Genomic DNA, 21247 nt, shown 5'->3' with positions numbered 1-21247 from the left:
TGTTTAACTTCTTGAAATGAAGGGGCTAAGGGGAATTTGTTTGACGGGTTAGATGTTTTTAGACTTCACACGCAAATGCATAGCAGTAATAAACAGCTATACAAGGCTGCTCAATGTCTGACAATGCATAGGAATTTAGGCTTAGCGATGTAAAAAGCACGACTGTCCCAAATTGTGAACATTTTTAGACCAGCATTTAAAGCTGTCTTGTTTGTGCCCTCCTTGTGCAAATTCTCTCGCACCTCCAGCTTGAGATTCTCTGTCCTCCCTCCACTCCCTTGGATCCCAAGTAGATATGTCTCTAAGCAGTCTAACACTATTCTAATGGTCATCTTCTTCCTTTCTTTGAATCAGAGGCACTGTGGAGGCGCTCGCTTTAAGCGGTCTGCCACTCACTGCTAATGGTTTGCCTACTTTCTTGCAATCTGCCACGGAGGAGGTGTACACTATAAGTGGTCTGCCACTATGTGCTAATGGTTGTCTTTCTCTCTCTGCCTTTTTTCTCTTTCTCCCTTTTTCTCATTCTGTCTTCTTTCCTTTTCATTATAAGCAGTAAGTCACAATTAGCTAATGGTCCTTGTTTTGCTTTTTTTTTAAAATTTGAGTTATGTGTATGTGGTCACTCACACCATGCTAATTTCATACCCATGTTCACAAGTGGGATACAGGGCTTCACAAAATGGCTATGGGAACCGTAGTTCCATGATGAGGGCACAGAGAATTAAGACATTCACAATAGGGAGTCCAAACTTTACAAAGTGGGTATGGGGAACACATTGTTGTGGACACCTGGTTCTGAAGGAGTAAGTGACATGCCTCCATAAACTGGAGAATTAGCAGACTTTATTAAGTCCCCCACTTGAAAAAACTCTGACCTTGGCCAAATCACTATCTCTAATGCCTTTTATGACACAACTGATGTTGCTTTCCAACAGGAAATATCTTCTGAAAACCTATTGAATAATGTCCACACTTAAGTCTCAATATGTAATGTTCACTTATGTTTGCTTTGTAAGGGGTTAATATTACTATTTTATGAACTGTCAAGTAAGCAGTGGCTGATGTAGAAGCTAAGATGACTATATTGTTGCTGCAGCAGGGAATTGGCAAAGCAGATACGTCTAACTGCCCATAGGTTTGTTTCTATATTTCGAATGACCGCATTTAACATGCCCCCATACCTCGAAGGCTTAATTTATACAACTACTTGACCACAGTCACACACATTGCAATTGCCATTATTCTCTTTTGAACGCATGTGCCTTGTATGTTGCTTGCGTTTTAGTCAGATTTCCCTACTCCAATCTAAGGATGTGAAATCATGTTGGATACTGTCTGGGATTAGAATAGTGATTTTGATTTAACCTCTGGGAGGTGAGAGCTGGTGTTCTGCTTCGAAGCAGGGTTGAGGTGCAGCCTTTAGCAGGCTAGGAGAGGCATATGTTGGACTTCAAATATGGGACCTTGTTTTTCAAAATGCTTTTATAGTGGGTTTCCAATATAGCATACATTAGCTTCACATATAATTCTCTTCTATGTACTGTAGGACCTCATTTGGCTTCATCAGTGTTTTACATTTGCCAGTGGCCACTACATGCCTAATGGTCAGCATACACCAGTTTCTTTAATTTTTAAACCCACTAACCTATTGGTTCACATGACTGTAAACATGTGTTTGCCCTGTGAAAGTTATTGTTGGTACTTTGGCACACTGAGGACATTCATGGCATTTGAGCAACTGGTGAATTTAGATTAAGAAAGACAAACCAATAATTCATAAGACCTGTAAGTGTGGTGTAGCGTCCTAGGGAAAATTGGTGTTTACAATTGCAGGGGTCGAAATTAGGATTTCTTGACCAGGAGCAAAATTCAGCTCCTGTATATTGGGCATCACCAATTAGGCAAGAGCTATGCCTAGGGGAACCAGGAGCTGGAGCATAGAGCACAGCAAATGGACCCTTTGCATAACACACAAACTTTTTGTCCATTTATATATTATCCAATTTTCTTTAAATGTCCCCTAAGTGTATCCATGATTCCCGTTTACACACATAGCCAAATCTATCCAGTTAATATTACATAACCATGTTTGTATAGCACCACTATAGAAGAAGTAGTTCCTGGTAGCTCTTGGTTTTCGAGGTAAGTAGGCTCTGCTTGGCTATAACAAGGAGCTAAAAGTTCATAGCTCCTGGCAATTTTGATCCCTGCTATTGTTTTTCATGTTTTTGTATGAATCTACATCTTATTTGATGTCTGATGTGTTGTTGGCATGCAATTACATGGCAGAGTGGCTTTAAATATTTGTTTAACCTTTTTTTAGGTGTGCTGCCAGTAATGCACGATCAAGCTGTTTTCTTTAAATCGTATGTGCCTTTTCTAAGTCACTGCAGAGAGGGGATAACAGCTATTGCAGTGGATTCCAGGTCTGTATTTATGAGGATTCGTTAGTAAACTCCTAAAACACAACCTTTAAATTGTGTTTTAAGGGGTATACAACATTACTAGTTAATAAAGTAAAAGTGCACTCAAAAGACTGAACTGAACACTATTTGCAAAGGTTTACAAACATTGTACATTCTGTAAACCAAATGTTTACTATTAATGACAGTTTTGAGGTGTACACTAGGTTTACAAAAATAGCAAATGCTGTAAACCAAATGTTTACTAATATTGACAAATTTGAGTTGCACACTAGGTTTGCAAAGGTTTACAAATAAGTTGTACATTAGGTCTACAAAGTATTCATGATTGGTAAACCATGGCAAATTTAGGGTTTACAAATCTCTGGAACATTAAATCCAAATGGACTTGCATAACTACAAGATTTACTTATGTGTAAACGCAATGCATACCAAAGAGTTACAAAAAAGGTTTCAAACACTTGTAAACCTGTATGAACTTATAGTTGTAAACCATGATTTTCATGCAGTGCATGTAGGCAAGAATGACAATCTTATGGAAAATAAACCATTACAAGACTGACTCAATCGACATTTTTGATATCTGACACCATTTGTATTTGGAGCCATATCATTGCAACATCAGCCATTGACTTTGGCACATCTGGGTTCCCTTCTATGTATCATTATCCAATGGAATGAGTTCCCACATTGTTATTTGCAGCCACTTAGCAGTGTTTACTGCTTGCACCTAGGGAGCAAAGACTGAGGAAATAATCATTTTGGCTTGTTTGAACAATGTGTATTCCTATGGTATTTCATGCAACCTGCGCATCAATTCTCGAGACAAATAGTTGTCACAGCGGGGCAGGCTCAGAAATCGGCAAACCCACTAATGCAATAGGTACATGTGTTTGGTCATTGGATGCTTATGGATGGCTGTGAGGTTGACATCTGGCAAGACCAGCATGGGAGTATGCAGGGTTGGCATTCAACAAACAACTCTGCAGGATGGCGGCAGTTGTGTATAGGCCTCCCGTCGCAAACCCAGTATACGACCATGAGACCACTGGTAGCCCCTTGGATATCAGGAATGTCGACAGTCGTATTGCAGGTCAGATTTGTCCCCACAAGCACGCTTCTGTTGCTTGTGAAACACAAGGAGAACTGTGAAGGTTTCATGATTTTGGTAGGAAGTTCATGTTGATTTATCCAAGTCAAACCTTTTGCATAACTGGCCCATGCAGAAAAAGAAGTTGCATTTTTATTTTGCAGCAATTCATTGCTTGGCCCATATCCAGTTATCCCTGAGACCCATCTGCCTTTGTAATAGATAGTGACATTTACCGGTAAGACAGGTCTACTTCCACATTGTGACTGGTTCAGCCAGAAGTCATTAAAACATTTGGACGTTGTTAAAAAGAAGCCACTCTTCCTGACAAAGCTCTCCCATTCCTCAGTTATCTGCGTATGTCCTATCCTTCAATACATTTGTATAAGAGTACTCAAGCCATTTTCTTCTGTTATCAATTTCTGTTCTAAATAGTTGTTATCATATACGGTTGAATTACCTGCCACTGAATGTAGACCTTATTTGCCTGGACAGTTCCTTGCGCGCTGCATAAAACCAGGTGAATTTAGCAACTCTCTATCTCTGGTGGCATCTCTGGAGGCAAGAATAAACTTGGTGTGGCTGCTGCATAAAAAATCAATGAGAAAACAAAACAAGGATCAATCGATTTCTCTCTCCACACTGCCTGCATGTGGCAAGACCACATGTTCTCCTCTTCATTGTGATGCACATCATCAGAACTACCTGGGATAACAGTTGGGTTCAGAATATCCCTCTTAATTCTAATTACATTCATTAATTTCATTCATTTTGTCATTTGTTATAGCAACATTCACCACAATTATGGTCCCGACGTGCTTTTGGTTGAGCGCCCACATTTCAACTATTAAAGTTATGCAAGGGTGGCCAAGACCCTGGTAGCCACCCATTTCTAAATGGAGTGTCTAGGGCCGCAGCAGAGGTATGCTATGGACTAAAGGGGGCTGATTATGTTTAAGGAGATAGAGGGTTATGTGGGAAGCTGCAATTCAAGTTTTTGTCATTAAAAGTAGCTTAATTTTTATGGCAGAGTTGATGTGCAACAGTGTTTGTGTTGTATGGAGTGCATGGTGGGTGGAGTGAGACCATGCCTTTCACTAAGTTGTGAAGTTGTGAAGGTGCGGTGTGCAAGAGGTGATATGGGTTATTTGTACAAGCAATAATTACTATTTCCTGGGTTCCAATTATGTACATGGACCAGTGCTACGCTTCACAGGTGATCTAAGTGCTCATTGAATGCATAATACTCACCCTTACAGAAACATTAATATCTGCTAATTCTCTTTCAGTGTTAGTAACTTTATAAGACCCACCCTTTCGAGGGACAAAGCACATAAAATATAGCATAAGAAAACAGAAGATGCAAAAAATATTAACAAAACAAGGCATATACTCCCTGAGTTCATCTGTGTTTTCTCAATCTTGTGCTGAAATGTCTAGCGGCCTGATTGGACATAGGAAAGTTAGAGTGATATACGTCTTGTGATTCCCCCCTCTTCTTCTTCCTGCTGTTGGAGAGCGGCACTGGTACTTTTGTTTTTCTGGAAAACGCTGAGTTGGATCCATGCTTTTTGTCCAGATACTATGATGGCTGTGGGAGTGGCGTGGATCACTGATTAAGGTCCTTCAAATTTAGGGTCTTTTTATTTGCGCACGCATTTCCTTACGTAGACAAGATTGTCTGGGAAGAGCTGTGGCTGTTGTGGTTGAGATGATCCTCGTTGCGCCAGTGATGACTCGTCTACCAGTGTGTCATTACCCTAGTGATGGGGCCCAACTTGGCAAGATATAAATCTGAAAGATTTTGTTAGTTCCCTAAGGCACCCTTGGAATCCTTCCCCAAGAATTTCAGCAGAGGTGTGTGCATCGCAGGCTGTACGTGCAGGAGAGGAGTATGCAGCCTCCTGTCTGTGATTATTTCATGCAGGGTAAGATGATGATCAGACCCTGGCTGATTGTGCACTGCAAAAAGAGCAAGGGTAAACAGTACAACAAAGACTTGTGCAATGTATCATATAACTTAGCCAGGTTTTGCTTCAATACACTTCTCATTTGTTCCACTATCCCATTGGGTTGTGGGTGACAAATGGAGCACAATTTGTGTTTTATTCCAAATAAAGAACACATTTCCGTAAACATCTAATTCAAAACATGTGTTCCGTTATCAGAGCTGATGGTGTCACAGATTCCCCATTAGGAAAATACTTTACCAATTTGGCAGCCAATTTGGCCTCAGGGTGAACACAGGGACCTTCTTCAAACCATTGGGAGAATGGGCAAATCAGAACAATTAGGCCACGGTAATTACTGCACCTCTTAACCATGTCCATGTAATCGATATGCAGGTGTCCAAACAGCCCTGAGGGGCAGGGCAATGTCCCTTTAAACTTTCTGCAAGTGTGACCAGTATTGTACCTTTGGCAAGTAATACAATTTGATATGAAAACCCTAATTAACTCTAGGAGGTTTGGAATAAACCATTCCTGCTGCAAATCAGCGGCAATGTATTCCTTGGATGGGTGTGAGGGGAAAGTGCAACTATTCACGGGCGATAGTGAGCAGCTCTTATTATTGGCATAATTGGTTTTCCTGAAATGTTTTTCCGCCATATGAGGTCTTTAGGAGACACAGAAAATCCCCTTTTTGCCCATAAATGTTTATCCTGCTAGGAAGATTGTGCCTGTAGTTTAATCATTTGGATCAGGGGAAGTGCATTGTGAGGGACTTGTTGTAAGGAAAATTCTGAGGGCATTGCAGTATTGGGTTTTTCTAAAAAGCGTCTTCTTTTGCTGTGAAATCTGCTCTGCTGTTACCATAAGCAATTGGGTCTGTATTGTTCATTAGAGCTGCACATTTCACTGTAGGGAGCGCTAATGTGTTTCTTAATCTGGAAAGTAAAGCAGCACATTGCAGGTGTGAATCGTTTGATTTTTAAACCCTCTCCTGTGCCATCTGGGCACGCCTGAATGTACGGTGCATGTAACATATGCATAATCTAAGTAAATTGTAGTGGAGCACTCTTGAGACAATTATAATGCAACTGTGAGGGTTGCATGTTCGACTGCCTGTGCAGAGTAGTCCGAGGGCAGTGGCGCATTTGCTAACACTTGGTTCTCCCCTGATTCGAGGCTTACTACTGTTTTCACTGAATGCCTTATTCCTGTGTACTGATCAATCATTGACAAACCATCAATAAAGAGCACTTTCCTTGTCTCCCTTAATGCAGCCAATGTCATCAGTAGTGTCGTAAAATTATGTACTGTGTCATTTTGCTGCACTGTTTCTGCAATAAATGTTGCAGGATTAACTGTGTGACACCGGACAAGGTGAATGGAGGGGTTTGACAAAATCACTGCATACCCTGATGCTCGCTGTGTGGTGAGAGTGGATTTTGATTTTTCTAGGATTGTGAAAAACTGCATGTTCCACGTAAAGGTTGACAGGGCATCCCATGGTGCTGGTGGATAATTTCTCTATAGCAAATGTAGCGGCTAGCAGAGCCTGCTCCCAATGGAATTGTCCCTTCATGACCGCGACTAAGAGCCCACTGTAGTAAGCTTGAAGCTTATTTCAAAGTGACGTCTTCGTTATGAGGACAGCCATCATTACCTGACCTTTGGAGTGTGAGAACAAACAAAATTGTGTATTATAATCTGGTGTGACTAGAATTGGAACAGTAGTGACCGCCATTTTGATCTCCTGAAATGATTTGATGATCTGGTCTGTCCAAATAATGGGCCCTTTTCCTTTCTGTACTTCCTTAAACCCTTGTAGCAGGAATTTGGTGTATGTTGAATAGTCAAATATCCATGCTCAACAATACATAAACCCCAGAACTGCTGCATCTGTTTCACTGTGGTAGGCTGTGGTGTATTCTGTTCTGCCCTTTCTGGCGTTATTTTTATGCATGCTGGTGATATTATCTGCCCTAAGTACTCTACTTCTTGCTCACAATACTGCAGTTTATCATTGTTCACCTTGTAACCCTTCTCAGCCAATAAGGTAAAAAGCTTTACTGAGTCCTTCCGGCATAGCTATTTTGTCGTGCTACAGACCAGGAGGTTATCTACATACTGAATAACTGTGCTGTGTGTTTGCAAGTTTCCTAACTCCATTTGTAATACACTGCTAAAAATGCTGAGGGACTCACAACACCCTTGGGGCAAAGGAGTGTGTTGGTACATTTGGCCCCTATAGGTGAAGGCTATAAGGGGCTAGAACTCAGGATATAATAGAATGGGGAAAAATGCATTTTTGAGGTCTAATAAAGTAAAATAGGTTGCTTCCATGGGGATGTTTGGGTGGTGGTGGGATTGGGGACTACTTGGAATTCTGCCTCTAGAATGTTGTTCAATGAGCGCAAGTCCTAAACCATCCTCCAAGTTGACCCTTTTCCTTTTTTCACAGGATAAATAGCCGTGTTACATGTGGACTCTGATGGCTGCAACCATAAAGCCACATTGGTGGAATACATTCCCTCCTCTGCTTCCTTTGACATAGGGTGTTGTCTCACTTGGGATAAAATGGCACCTGCTTTCAGTTTAATGTGAACCTCCCCTATACCTTTTAGCAGAACTATGTGGGCTACTAGCCTACAACTGACTGGGCACCATGTCTAGATCTTCCTGCGAATGTGACGCTAATGTGTTGGCAAGGAGCAGTGTGTGTGGTACCGCTCTGTTTTCTAACATTACCTGGCAGGGTATAAGAGTTCAAATACCATCTCTGCTTTGTCCTTGGTGACTTTGAACAGACGCTCATCAGAAACATCCCAATTGCTGTGTCATGTCGATGTATAATACTGTGCGCCATTCAACATCCTCTTCATTCAAACCAGACAGGCTTACAATGTCTTCCTTGGTGATTACTGATTCTAAATATATCATTTCATTTAACTTTATTTTGGTGAAAGCACCATAAAAGTAATATGAAAAACAAGTCACAATCACAAGCAATTAATTTCATAATACATTATGAAAAGAATAAAAAATGTTAGAACCTTTAGCAAAATCACAACATATAAAAATAACAGAGATCAGAAACATTCATAAAAATAAATATAAATTCATATAAAGCTTCTTGAACACAGACGTTCAAAGGCACATAATACAACTGGTGATGTTATGCCCAATTAAAATACAATTCTAAAAAACAAAATGGCAGACTCATAGGTGCAAAGGAACCGCTTCAATAAATGACACCCAACCATTAGGTAGTGCAACCTAGTCTTACCCTCCATGTACTTACCAAATAATTTACAAATGAGTGAACTGCCAAGTCATTGTTTGAATTTACGCACACTGCCAGTGCTTGCTTTGTTGTTATCGCAGCTCTACACCTAAATAACAGCATAAGATACCTTTTCCTGATTACATGGTAGAGCGGGCAGAATAGAAGAAAGTGCATTACATTCTCAATTTCATTTTCATATAGAGGACATTTTTTGGAAAGATCACAATGACACCTGTTATATGACGTTTCGCAAAAATCTAAAGACGTGGCTCTTTCCATAATACCAACCACGATCATTCTGAAGCGACTAAACCTAGCAACTGATGACTAATTGCGCAATGTGATCCCGAGCAATGTCACCACTGAATACGCCTATTATCTCGCTACAAGTGACCCATGCCTGAAATCTGGAATATTGATCTCCTTAGATCATAACTCCACACATACACTTCCCGCCAGATACCACTATGCTTACTCTCTGCTCTACACCATCACACAATTAGAATGCAGCTACACCTCTTGATCAATTCGGCCTAGCTGCTCACATACAAACACTGCCCCATGGACACCTCATCACACTAATAAAATGCAGCTATATCCCATGCCAAACTGGCCTACCTGCTCACGTAAGAGTCCTTCAGGCCTAACGCAGCCAGAATCTGGTCACCAGACTGCACACATTCAACTGATATCAAAACCACCACACCAAACCCTAGGATGCAGCTGCCATCAGGCAATTCCATCAGCTTCACACATAACTGGTGCACCCATGCACCCTACTACACCTCCCTTTCTCATCTGACCAGGACTACGGTAACCGAGGGCATTCAACCTACCAGTGCTTTGAGGTCATACCAATGATATATAGAATGCTATACAAATGCCAAATCACATAACATAACATTAGTTCAGCCAGAGGAATCGTGCCCAAGCAAAACACAATGCCCTAGAACATTAAGGGAATTTTCACCCGCTTGCTCGCCTTACTTCCAATGTCTCGCCTCACTTTCAGTGTTATGCAGATAACACCCAGCTATTCTTCAAATCTCTTTCTGATCCACTCCCTACTTCCTTTACCATTCCTGAGTGCCTATCTGCTATCCAGTCCTGGTGTGTGTCTAATGATCTATGCCTCAATGCCAGCAAGACTGAGATCCTTATTGGGACTCTTGCTCCCTCTTTTCTCCCTTCACTATGGCCACCCGCTATGGGCTCTCCCCCTTCTCCTTCACCTGAATAAAGAACCCTTGGAGTGATCGTAAACTCTTGAAGGTGAGGTGTGGCAGTCCCTACTGGATTGCCATTATAAAACCCTTCTGTATTTTTCATTGTTTTAAAAAAAAAATACTGCTATTTAACATTACATTGATTGGAATTATCTGTGTAAAGTAACGCTGCTTCCTCATTCTGTATTTAATTTGGACAGCGTTATTGTTGCCTGTCCTCTATCTCTCTCTCTCTCAGAGTGGCCGATCTCTGCCTCACTCTGAGTCCCTCCACGGAATCATATGTGTCGATGCTATCGCCAGCGCAGCGGACGGGCGCAGGGGGCACGCAGTTAGCATGCCGAAGGCGCGCTTAAGGAAAGCCCGTCTGTGCCCGTCCCTGCTAAGGGAGTGCTGGGGAGTCATACTGATTGCTTAGATCATCAACTTCTACTTTCTTTAGTGCCTGCTGCCAGCATTTGGCCACTGGCCTTTGAGGCAGCTTCACAAGCACCTTCCACACTAAAAGTTGAAATACTCCGCTGTGGTTTGCTCAACACCAGGTCACTCGTTGCTCATGCTTTGGACTGCCATGATTTTAGACCTCCTCCCAACTAGATCTTCTATTTTTAACTGAGACCTGGCTGAGGGATTTTTATGGACCCTCAATTGTCCAAACTCTCTCCCCCAACTATTGCTTGGCACATGTTGACCGTCCTTCCACCCATCGGGGTGGCGGATTAGGTATTATGTATAAATCTTCCTATAAAGTGGTTTGTTCAACTCCAGTACATTCACCAAAGATGGAATGCTTCCTTGCTTGCATTTCCATCTCTCCTGTCTGTACACATACTGTTATTGTTGTTTACCGGCCGCCAGGGACTGATGCCACTTTTTGCACCAATTTTCCTGATTTTGCATCTGCCCTCCGGATTAATCATCCCAATTTCTGGTGGTAGGTGGTTTTAATCTTGCTGCTATTTCCACCAACACTAGTCAAGTGGCAAGTTTTCTATCCTTGATGATGGATCTTGGGCTCCCTCAATTGGCCCATGAACCCACCCCTCAGCTATGCAATGCACAAATATTTGAAGATAGAAACCCCTCCCACATCTACGTGAAGCGGATCAAAAAGCGGCTCGAAGAGGCCGGTAACGAAGGCAGTGATCCCGAGGGTCCGAAGATGAAAAACATGCAAACAGTGAGTGAATAGACCAAAGAGTGTGGCAAAGAGGTGCATGCATATTGAATAGAAGAGAGTAACGGAGGGAGGCAGGATAAAATATAACTCTAGAGTAAGAGTGTAATATAAATATATATATATATATGTATATGGGAAGTAAGATATTGACTTGAGGGTGGCCAAGCAATATATGAGGAAGAATAGTCATGACTGTGGCCATGCTATGAGGATATATGCCCTGCTTCTAGACTTTAAAGAGTCCTAGCAGAAGCTTTAATTCAGAGCCCCTTAAGTGGGACATATAGAAGACGAGATTGGTTAAAGACAATCTTAAAGGAATTAGCTTAAATTCCAAAATCGGATCAGATTTAGAGGGTAAGTCGAGTCTTGAGAAAACATTGTGAGTAGTAAGTGTGGCCGGTCAAGATTGTCTGTTTGTTTTATGTGTTTGAAAGAGGTGTGATGACGTCAGAGATGAAATAAAACATATTTTAAGTAATAAAGAAGCATGAAGTTGAGACACAAAAATGTATTGTATAAAGGTTAAACGTGGATGGTTGTTTTTTAGCAAGATTAAAGTAAAACATTCTGTTGTAACGGGATTGGAGCTTTCGACAATTGGTGCTCGCTCATAAGTGTATTTTGATTGAGATATAAATTGGAAACTGTAACTAAAGCACAAGCGAGTGGTAGCAAAAAGACAAGTGAAGGTAAAAAAATGGAAGAAGTTACTCCATTAGTGCACCTCTGCAAACAGCTACCAAAACATGCTCTTAAGATTAAACAATACAGTGCAGAATGGGTTAAGGGGACGGCAGACAAAATGTTTATGCCATGGTCACAAGGCAGATCATTATCGAGAGCAGTTCTGCATCATATGACGACATATTTGCATGCTGCGTACACAGGAAAAAAGTTAGAAAAGCGCCTAGCGAGTCTAGAGCTTTGGAAAATGTATGAAGATGAGAAGTAGGAGGAGCCTTCTTTAGATTGGATACTGAATATATGCAAAGAGGGGTTGAAGAACCTTATGCTCTGCCCGCCTCGTCTGAAATAAAAGATGAAACTAAGAATGATGAAGGGTTATACCCATTAATGGAACTTAAAGCAGCGACGGGTTGTAACAATCTGTCATATGAGTCACCTATGCAAAGTAGTGATAAGGGCCCAGAGAAAGATACAGAGAAAGATATAACCTCCAAGGTTCCGAGAGACAAATGTAGAGACGCCGTAAGGAGAGAAGTGATCAAGCACGTACATCCCTAAATATATGGACAGAAATGAATAGATGGAAAGGAGACAAGGATAAAACTGAGCACTCTTACCAAACAAATAGTTTGGTGGTTAGATTTTACTTAAACTTGATGGCAAAAGTATTGAAGATGTAAGACAAAGGGCAGATTAAGAAAAACAAGATAGGAAAGACAAAGAACAGGAGGAACGATTAAAAGATGAAGGTGCGAGAAGAAAGGATGGACAAAGACAAGAACAGTTATATCAAAATGAGCAAGCTAACAAACAGGAGAAAGCAGAAAGCAAAGAAAACGTGACAATAGAAAAAGAACAGCCGATGTACAGCAAAGGATAGAAAGGAAAAGAATAGAAGATGATTAACAGGAAAGGATAAGAGAGAAAACGATACACAGACAAAGGGATGAGGCAATACGAAGGGCATATGAACGAAGGGATATGAAAAAGAAAGAGGAAGATAGAGTAAGAGAAGAAGCGAGAAAGTGCAGAGAAGTCGATGACAACATGGAACTTAAAAGAAGATAGAAAGCACATGATCTTGAGTATTGTTACGCTCAGCTGGCTCCCACAGGGGCGTCTGTCGGACCCGGACTGCTGCGGCCTCCACCCACGTGATTCGTAGTGCAGCGATGACTGACTGCATCTGCCCTCCTAATCTTGTCTGCTTTGCCCGTAGAAATATTCTCCTTATATATCTTGAAGGATGATCCCTCCATCCTGCGAAGCATGCAGGGTTGTGTTGATGACCAGTTACTTCACTGGCCTGAAGATATTGGAAGAGTTGTAGATGAATCCTGACTCCAAAAGGTCCTGGCAAAGAGCCGTAAGTATATAGTTTGTAAGAGTTCAAAATGTCTGGAATTCACTCCTGTCCAATTCCTCTTTTATCTTGCAGCTTTGACCCAATAAGAAGATTGACAGCTGAAAGTGCTCCGGTAAAAGTCTGTGTTACCCAAAACTGTCCGGTAAATAATGCCAAGGGTTAAACTTGCTGCTTTCGCCTTATCTTACAGGTGTGGCATTAGAAGATGTGGCGTGCTGATGAATTATACCTCCGGCGGTAAAATCAAGTAAGCATATGGCAGCTAAAGAGATTGTCTCTGTCTGTTCTCTCTGCTCACCTTGTTGTTTCTTGTCCCCCTTAGGTGCCGGGATTCGGCGATGTAAAGATGGAGACAGCGCCGAATCGGAGAGATGCTGCATGGAACGGTGAGTATGGCGCGGCGCTGCTGTTGGCGATGCAACGCATTTAAAACAAAGTCTTTCCTCTGGTTTGAAGATGCGATGAATCCAGAATCAGGTAAGAAATCAGGTAATACTCTTGTTCTAACCTTTGCTTCTCTCCTTCTTTCTAGGTGCTCCAGGTTCGAGGCGGGCGTGGCAGAAGGCTGGATGCTGCTGATGGCATGGTGAGCGTTACGCTGCTGGATGCAGAATAACGCGAAGCATGTGCTGCTCTTCGGGCGTGGTTTAAATAGCCTCCAAAGTAGTCCCAGGTAGGTATTCCTCCCCGACCACACCCGAGTAACAAAATAGTCCCTAAGGTAAAGTAGTCCCTTCCAGGCCTCACATGGGCTTGGATCTTCTTGCAGCATGGTCTGCATCAGGTAAGTGTGCACCTATGAGCCTGGCGCCTATGGCGCCAGGACTGATGTCCCATATGAGCCTGGCGCCATAGGCACCAGGACTGAACCCAGACAGCCCCTAGCAGGGGTTGCTGGGTTTTCTCAAGGCGACATGATGCCTGCTTCCAGGGCTGATGGACGTGGTCTGGATGCCCGGGGGTATGCATCATGACAGCACTCCCCCTGAAGGCCCCTCCTAAAGTCGTTCCTCCCCTTGGTCCTGGTTTGTCTGGGAAGTCCTGATGGAATCTCTTCACTAATCGTGGTGCATGAACGTGGTCACTAGGCACCCATGACCTTTCCTGTGACCCGTAACCTTTCCAATCGATTGAGTAAAAAAAGTTTTGATTTAACCACCTTGGAGTCCAGGATGTTTTTCACCTCAAATTCAGGTTCTCCATCTATCAAGATAGGATCTGGTGGTTTGGTTAATTTTGTTCCTGGTTGAACTGGTTTTAAAAGTGAAACATGAAAGACAGGATGAATTCGCATATTGGAGGGTAATTCCAGTTTGACGGTCACTGGGTTGTTAATGGCCTTAATGGTGAAAGCTCCCAAATATCTAGGATTAAAGGTCTGAGTTCCTTTCAGAGGCATGTGTTTTGTAGCTAGCCAAACCTGATCTCCAATTTGGTACTGTGGAGTTTCACTTCTATGTAGATCAGCATTTTTCTTGTAATTCTCTTTTGCTTGCTTCAAATGTTCTGTCGCTTCTTTGAAGGCTTGTGTAATAGTACAATGTAAATGACTAACTGCAGGCATTTCTAAGTGCTGAGGCGAATCGAGTTCTGAGGTTCGAGGGTGGTGTCCATATATGGTATAAAAGGGGCTTTGTCCGGTTCCTGAATGTACATAGTTATTGTATGCATATTCGGAAATCCATAAAATATCTTTCCTATTACTTTCTGTCTGTTGAAGCATGCAACGAAGGTACTGTTCAAGGGTCTGGTTGGTCCTCTCCGTCTGACCATCGGTCTGGGGATGGTAACTGGTTGATAACCTTACGTCGATTTATGCCAATTGGGAACATTTCTTCCAAAAATGTTAAATGAATTGACTACCTCGGTCAGAGACCAATACAGAACGAAACCTGTGTATTTGAATGATGTTTTCGAGGAACTCCTCGGCCAGGACTGAAGCAGAAGGTAATCTCTTCAAAGGAATAAAGTGGGCCATCTTGGAAAAAAGATCCACTATAACTAGAATGGTGTTAAATCCATTACATGGAGGTAGATCAGTAATAAAGTCTAAAGATAAGGTGTGCCATGGTGTAGGTGGAATATCCAAAGGTTGTAAAAGGCCAGCTGGTTTTTTCTTCTGACTCTTCTTTTGGGTGCAAATGACACTAGACATCACAAATGACTTTATATCTTTTCGCCAGGTGGGCCACCAGAATTGTCTCTTAATTTTGGCTTCTGTTTTTGCGATACCTGGGTGACCTTCGATTACGGAATCATGATAATTGGAGATGATAAGTTCCTGTAATTCCTTGTGTGGTAGAAATAGTCGTCTTTGATAGTAGGGTAGGTCATTGATGACTGAGTAATATGGGCCTTTCTTTACCCAGTCCTGCAGAGCTTCTGGATTGAAGAGTTGTTGGATTTTTAAATGAATTTCTTCTAGTGTTTGTAAAGTAGTTATGCCAAGAATTCTTTGTTCAGAAATTATAGGCACCGGTTCCGGGTACGCATATGCTTCTTCCATTCCTATTCGGGAAAAGGCATCTGCCTTGCCATTTTTACAGCCTGGTCGATAAGTGATCACAAAATCGAATTCGGCAAAGAATAATGCCCATCGAAGTTGGCGCGATGATTGGGCTTTGGCTGTTTTTAGATACTGCAAGTTCCGGTGATCGGTGATTACAGTAATGGTATGCCTGGCACCGAGAAGAGAGTGTCACCAAGCCTTAAAGGCAGATTTGATGGCTAATAACTCTTTATCGGTAACCGCGTAGTTTAACTCGGGTGCCGAGAAATTCCTGGACCAAAATGCCACTGGGTGAAGTTGACCAGTTTCAGGATCCTTCTGGGACAGGACAGCTCCCATGGCTAAAATGGATGCATCAGTTTCCAATATGTATGGAAGCTCTGGCCTTGGATGCTTTAAGACAGGCGCAGACGTGAATTTCACTTTCAGCTCTTGGAAGGCCTTTTCAGCCTCTTTGGTCCATAAGAAACGTTTGTTCTTTCGCAAAAGTGCTGTGATGGGATGTACAACATGTGAGAAGTCCGGAATTAATCTGCGGTAGAAATTGGCAAATCCGAGCATAATTTGCACCCCTTTAACTGAACTAGGTGATGGCCACTTGAGAATTGCGTCCACCTTTTGTGAGTCCATTCGGACTCCTTTTGGTGTCAAGATAAATCCAAGGAATTCAACTTCCGTAACATGAAAAACACATTTTTCCAATTTTGCATATAACTTGTGCTGGCGTAGTTTCTCAAGGACTGCACGTACGTGCTTAACATGGTCTGATTCTGAGGAGGAGTACACAAGGATATCGTCTATGTATACGACAACACAGACGTCAATGAGTTCACGAAAGTCATTGGTCATAAAATACTGGAAGGCTGCTGGTGCATTGCACAACCCAAAGGGCATCACCTAATACTCGAATAAACCGTACTTGGTGCGAAAGGCCGTCTTCCATTCATCGCCTTTCTTTACACATACCAGATGATATGCCCTCAGAGATCTAACTTAGTGTAGATACAAGCATCCTTTACTTGGTCTAGTAATTCGGGGATCAGAGGCAATGGGTACCGGTTTTTTACCGTAATCTGATTTAGTGCGCGGTAGTCTATGCACGTTCTAAGGTCACCTTCCTTTTTTGGCACGAAGAACAAAGCTGAGGATACAGGAGACTTAGAAGGGCGAATAAATCCATTGGGAAGGTACTGGTCTAAGGATTGTCGTAGGTGAAGGTTCTCAGGTTCCGTAAGGGCATATATCCTGCTACAAGGGGGTTGCGCACCGGGTATGAGATTGATTTGACAATCGTACGATCTGTGAGGAGGCAAGGTGTTTGCCTGTTCCTTTTGGAAGACATCCTGGAATTCTTGGTATTCTGGAGGTAGTTGCATGACTGCTGTGGTTACTGTGGCCAGGCCTGCGTTCTGATTTTTCTTTGGGTAACAGGTTTGTGCACAATCCGGGAAGGTTATTCTCTTCTCTCGCCAATCAATACAAGGATTATGTGTTTCCAACCAAGGTATCCCCAGTATTATTTGGAACTGTGGGGCTTTGATTAGATCAAACACAATAGTCTCTCAATGCCCATCCTGACCCAATAGTGTCATCTCTGCGGTGGAATGAGTTACAGGCCCAGAGGCTATTTCAGTTCCATCGACTGTGGTGATGACATCTGAGGTAGTTTTTCGGCAGAGTGGTAGATTCACCCTGGAAGCCAATTCGTGGTCCATATAGTTCCCTACGGCCCCGCTATCAATGTATGCCCTTACTGCGTGCATACGTGAGGGTTATCTAGGATCAATTAGGACCATTGGTATGATCAGATGCGAGGTCTGAGTGTCCTTCTTTAAGCTCGGCAAGTGGACCTCTACGCTTGTCGGGCGTGGTTGTTTTCCGAATCAGGCTCTTTTGGACTTTTATCAGCAACTCCTACCACCTTCTTGGGTGGTTTAATAGGGCAATCCCGTAAAAAATGTCCTGAGGTTCCACAGTACAGACACAATTGCATCTGTCTTCTTCTTTCCCTCTCCTTTTGAGTTAAGGGTCCTTTGACCCCCCCCGATTTGCATAGGTTCCGATGCATCTGTTCCTTTGGGGGCAATGTTGGATTTAACCAATACCCGATTTTCAAACTTAGCTCGATCAGCCTTTCTATTCTGGAGTCGATGATCTAGCTGGACCACTAAGTCTATAAACTGTGCGCAATCCTGAGGTGGGTTCACAACTTGAGCCAAGACGTCTTTAAGTTCTCCCCGAAGTCCACGATGAAACTATGTAATTCGTTTTTCCTCAGGCCATCCGGTTTCCACTATCAATCTATTGAAGGTTGCGATATAGGTTAGCAGATCCTGGTTACCCTGTCGTAGGGACAAAAGTTCGTTATCCAGGGCCTGTCCTTGGGAGTGCCGGGCAAATAGTCTTTCCATGCTCGTTTGAAAGCCCTGAAAATCCCGAAGAATTGGGTCATCCTGAGTAACTAGTGGAATTGACCAATCAGCTGCACTGCTGCTGAGATATGATAATACAAAGGCTACCGTGGCTTGATCGTTTGGGAAGGCTCCTGGTCTGCATAAAAAGTGCAAGCAGCATTGGTTCATAAACACGGCAAACCTTTTGGGATCTCCGGCAAAGCGTTCGGGTGGAGCTAATATTTCCTGGTAGGTTTATTTGCACAGGGTTACTTGATAACACAGGAGCTGGGTTTCCCCCGGAACCAGGTAGGGGTGCTTGTCCAGCTTGAGTTTGCAGCAGTTGTGTAGCGAGATCATCTGTGCACTCCTTCGATACAATTAGTTCTCTTCTGAGGGCATTAGTCTCTTGGTGAGCGGAGTGCACTTCTGCCCTAAATTCCCCCAATAGTTGCGCCAGTTGGTCGGTTTCTGAGGTTTCCATAACGCCCGGGTGGGGATTTGTAGATAGTCTTCGCGTTCTGGTACGCTCACCTGGCTCCCACAGGGGCGTTGGTCGGACCCCGACTGCTGCGGCCTCCACCCACGTGATTCGTAGTGCAGCGATGACTGACTGGATCTGCCCTCCTAATCTTGTCTGCTTTGCCCGTAGAAATATTCTCCTTATATTCTTGAAGGATGAGCCATCCATCCCTCGAAGCACGCAGGGGTGCGTTGATGACCAGTTACTTCACTGGCCTGAAGATATTGGAAGAGTTGTAGACGAATCCTGACTCCAAGAGGTCCTGGCGAAGAGCCGTAAGTATATAGTTTGTAAGAGTTCAAAATGTCTGGAATTCACTCCTGTCCAATTCCTCTTTTATCTTGCAGCTTTGACCCAATAAGAAGATTGACAGCTGAAAGCGCTCCGGGAAAAGTCTGTGTTACCCAAAACTGTCCGGTAAATAATGCCAAGGGTTAAACTTGCTGCTTTCTCCTTATCTTACAGGTGCAGCATTAGAAGATGTGGCGTGCTGATGAATTATACCTCCGGCGGTAAAATCAGGTAAACATATGGCGGCTAAAGAGATTGTCTCTGTCGGTTCTCTCTGATCACCTTGTTGTTTCTTGTCCCCCTTAGGTGCCAGGATTTGTCAATGTAAAGATGGAGACAGCGCCGAATCGAAGAGGTGCTGCGTGGAACGGTGAGTATGGCGCGGCGCTGCAGCTGGCGATGTGACGCGTTTAAAACAAAGTCTTTCCTCTGGTTTGAAGATGCGATGAATCCGGAATCAGGTAAGAAATCAGGTAATACTCTTGTTCTAACCTTTGCTTCTTTCCTTCTTTCTAGGTGCTCCAGGTTCGAGGCGGGCGTGGCAGAAGGCTGGATGCTGCTGCTGGCACGATGAGCGTTACGCTGCTGGATGCAGAATAACGCGAAGCGTGTGCTGCTCTTCGGGCATGGTTTAAATAGCCTCCAAAGTAGTCCCAGGTAGGTATTCCTCCCCGACCACACCCGAGTAACAAAATAGTCCCTAAGGTAAAGTAGTCCCTTCCAGGCCTCACATGGGCTTGGATCTTCTTTTAGCATGGTCTGCATCAGGTAAGTGTGCACCTATGAGCCTGGCGACTATGGCGCCAGGACTGATGTCCCATATTAGCCTGGTGCCATAGGTGCCAGGACTGAACCCAGACAGCCCCTAGCAGGGGTTGCTGGGTTTTCTCAAGGCGACATGATGTCTGCTCCCGGGGCTGATGGACGTGGTCTGGATGCCCGGGGGTATGCATCATGACAGCATTTGGAAAGGGAAGTAAGAAATTGCAATCCACGGGTAGCATGGGAAGACATAGAGGAATTATTTCCTGAAACCGAGTCATTACCAGGCACATCTAGAGTAAATCTAGAAGACGAATTTGACTCACAAAGTGTTAGGGAAACGACTGATAAAGTTTACCACGAAATACAATTCCAGAAAGAATCAAAAGGGAAGGCGAAAAAATTGATCGCCTCGAAAGCACTCAGTCGTATGACACGGAGGAAGCCTCCAGTAGTGTGAGACATAAGGAGCTGTCTTTAGACAGACTGACATTAAATAGATATGACAATGAGAGAAGTTACATAAGTTGGGCACAAGATGTATTAGACGAAGAATGGGAAACCTTCCTGAGGGAAGAGAGAAGTGATATATGTGATCGATAGGGATATTCACCTTTGGATAAAGGAGTAAGGTGGTCAGATGTAAAAATACCTATGTCTAAAGCATCAGAGCCACTGACACAGTCAGTCCGAAATAAAGAGCAATTCCATGGTTAGAGGGGGCAGTCCCTGTGTTATGCAAGCAGGCTAAGATCATTGCCAGGTAGATGGTGATGTGGGAATGTTACCCCAGCGCTAGATAGACAAATGATCAGAGATGAGAATGAGTTTGGAGTGTCATAATTCCCTTGTTAGAAAAGAGAGGGGCCAGGCCACAATATATACCATGGCCCAGATGGACAGGGAGAATTTAAAATGTAAACTCACGAAATTAACTTCCGGCGCTGGAAAATGGATACATGAGTTAGAAAAAATGACAGGAGGGAATACATTAGCTTTAGGGGATATTAAAGGTCTTCTGATCACCATACTTGTTGAGAGAACTGATGACGTACGGACATGGGCAGGTTACCTTGGTGTGACTAGTCAACACTGCGCATGATGGAGCGCCGTTTAATAATTGTAGAGCAGCGATTTGGAAAGATTTGGAAAGAGCTTTGAGTGCTATATCCAGACACGTCCGATATGGGAGCTATAATGACAAGAAAAATGAAAGAGGGAAGGAACCATTGCTTTATATTCAAAGTTTTGAAGACGCTTGGATGCTTGAAACTCGCAAGTCTTGGGGGAAGTCTATACCTGTATTTTACCATATATTAAGCCAAAGGCTGCCAGAGCAGGTACAGAAACAGCTCAAGAAATTAATGGGGATTGAAGCTAAACCATGGTCGGAAATCCAGTTAATCATTGCACATTAATGCAGACTCCTGTAGGAAAAGAATCGCAAAAAGGACGATGCGCGAAAACATGAGGAAGCAAAATTAGTTCAGAATAAACTGTACGCTATTGAAGGGGCAATGTTAAATTGCGTAGGTGGATCAAATTCACAAGTAAAAAACCAA

The sequence above is a fragment of the Ambystoma mexicanum genome, chromosome 6p, assembly GCF_040938575.1.
Source record: "Ambystoma mexicanum isolate Mex_15411 chromosome 6p, UKY_AmexF1_1, whole genome shotgun sequence".
NCBI lineage: Eukaryota > Metazoa > Chordata > Amphibia > Caudata > Ambystomatidae > Ambystoma > Ambystoma mexicanum.
This window is presented reverse-complemented; position numbering follows the sequence as displayed.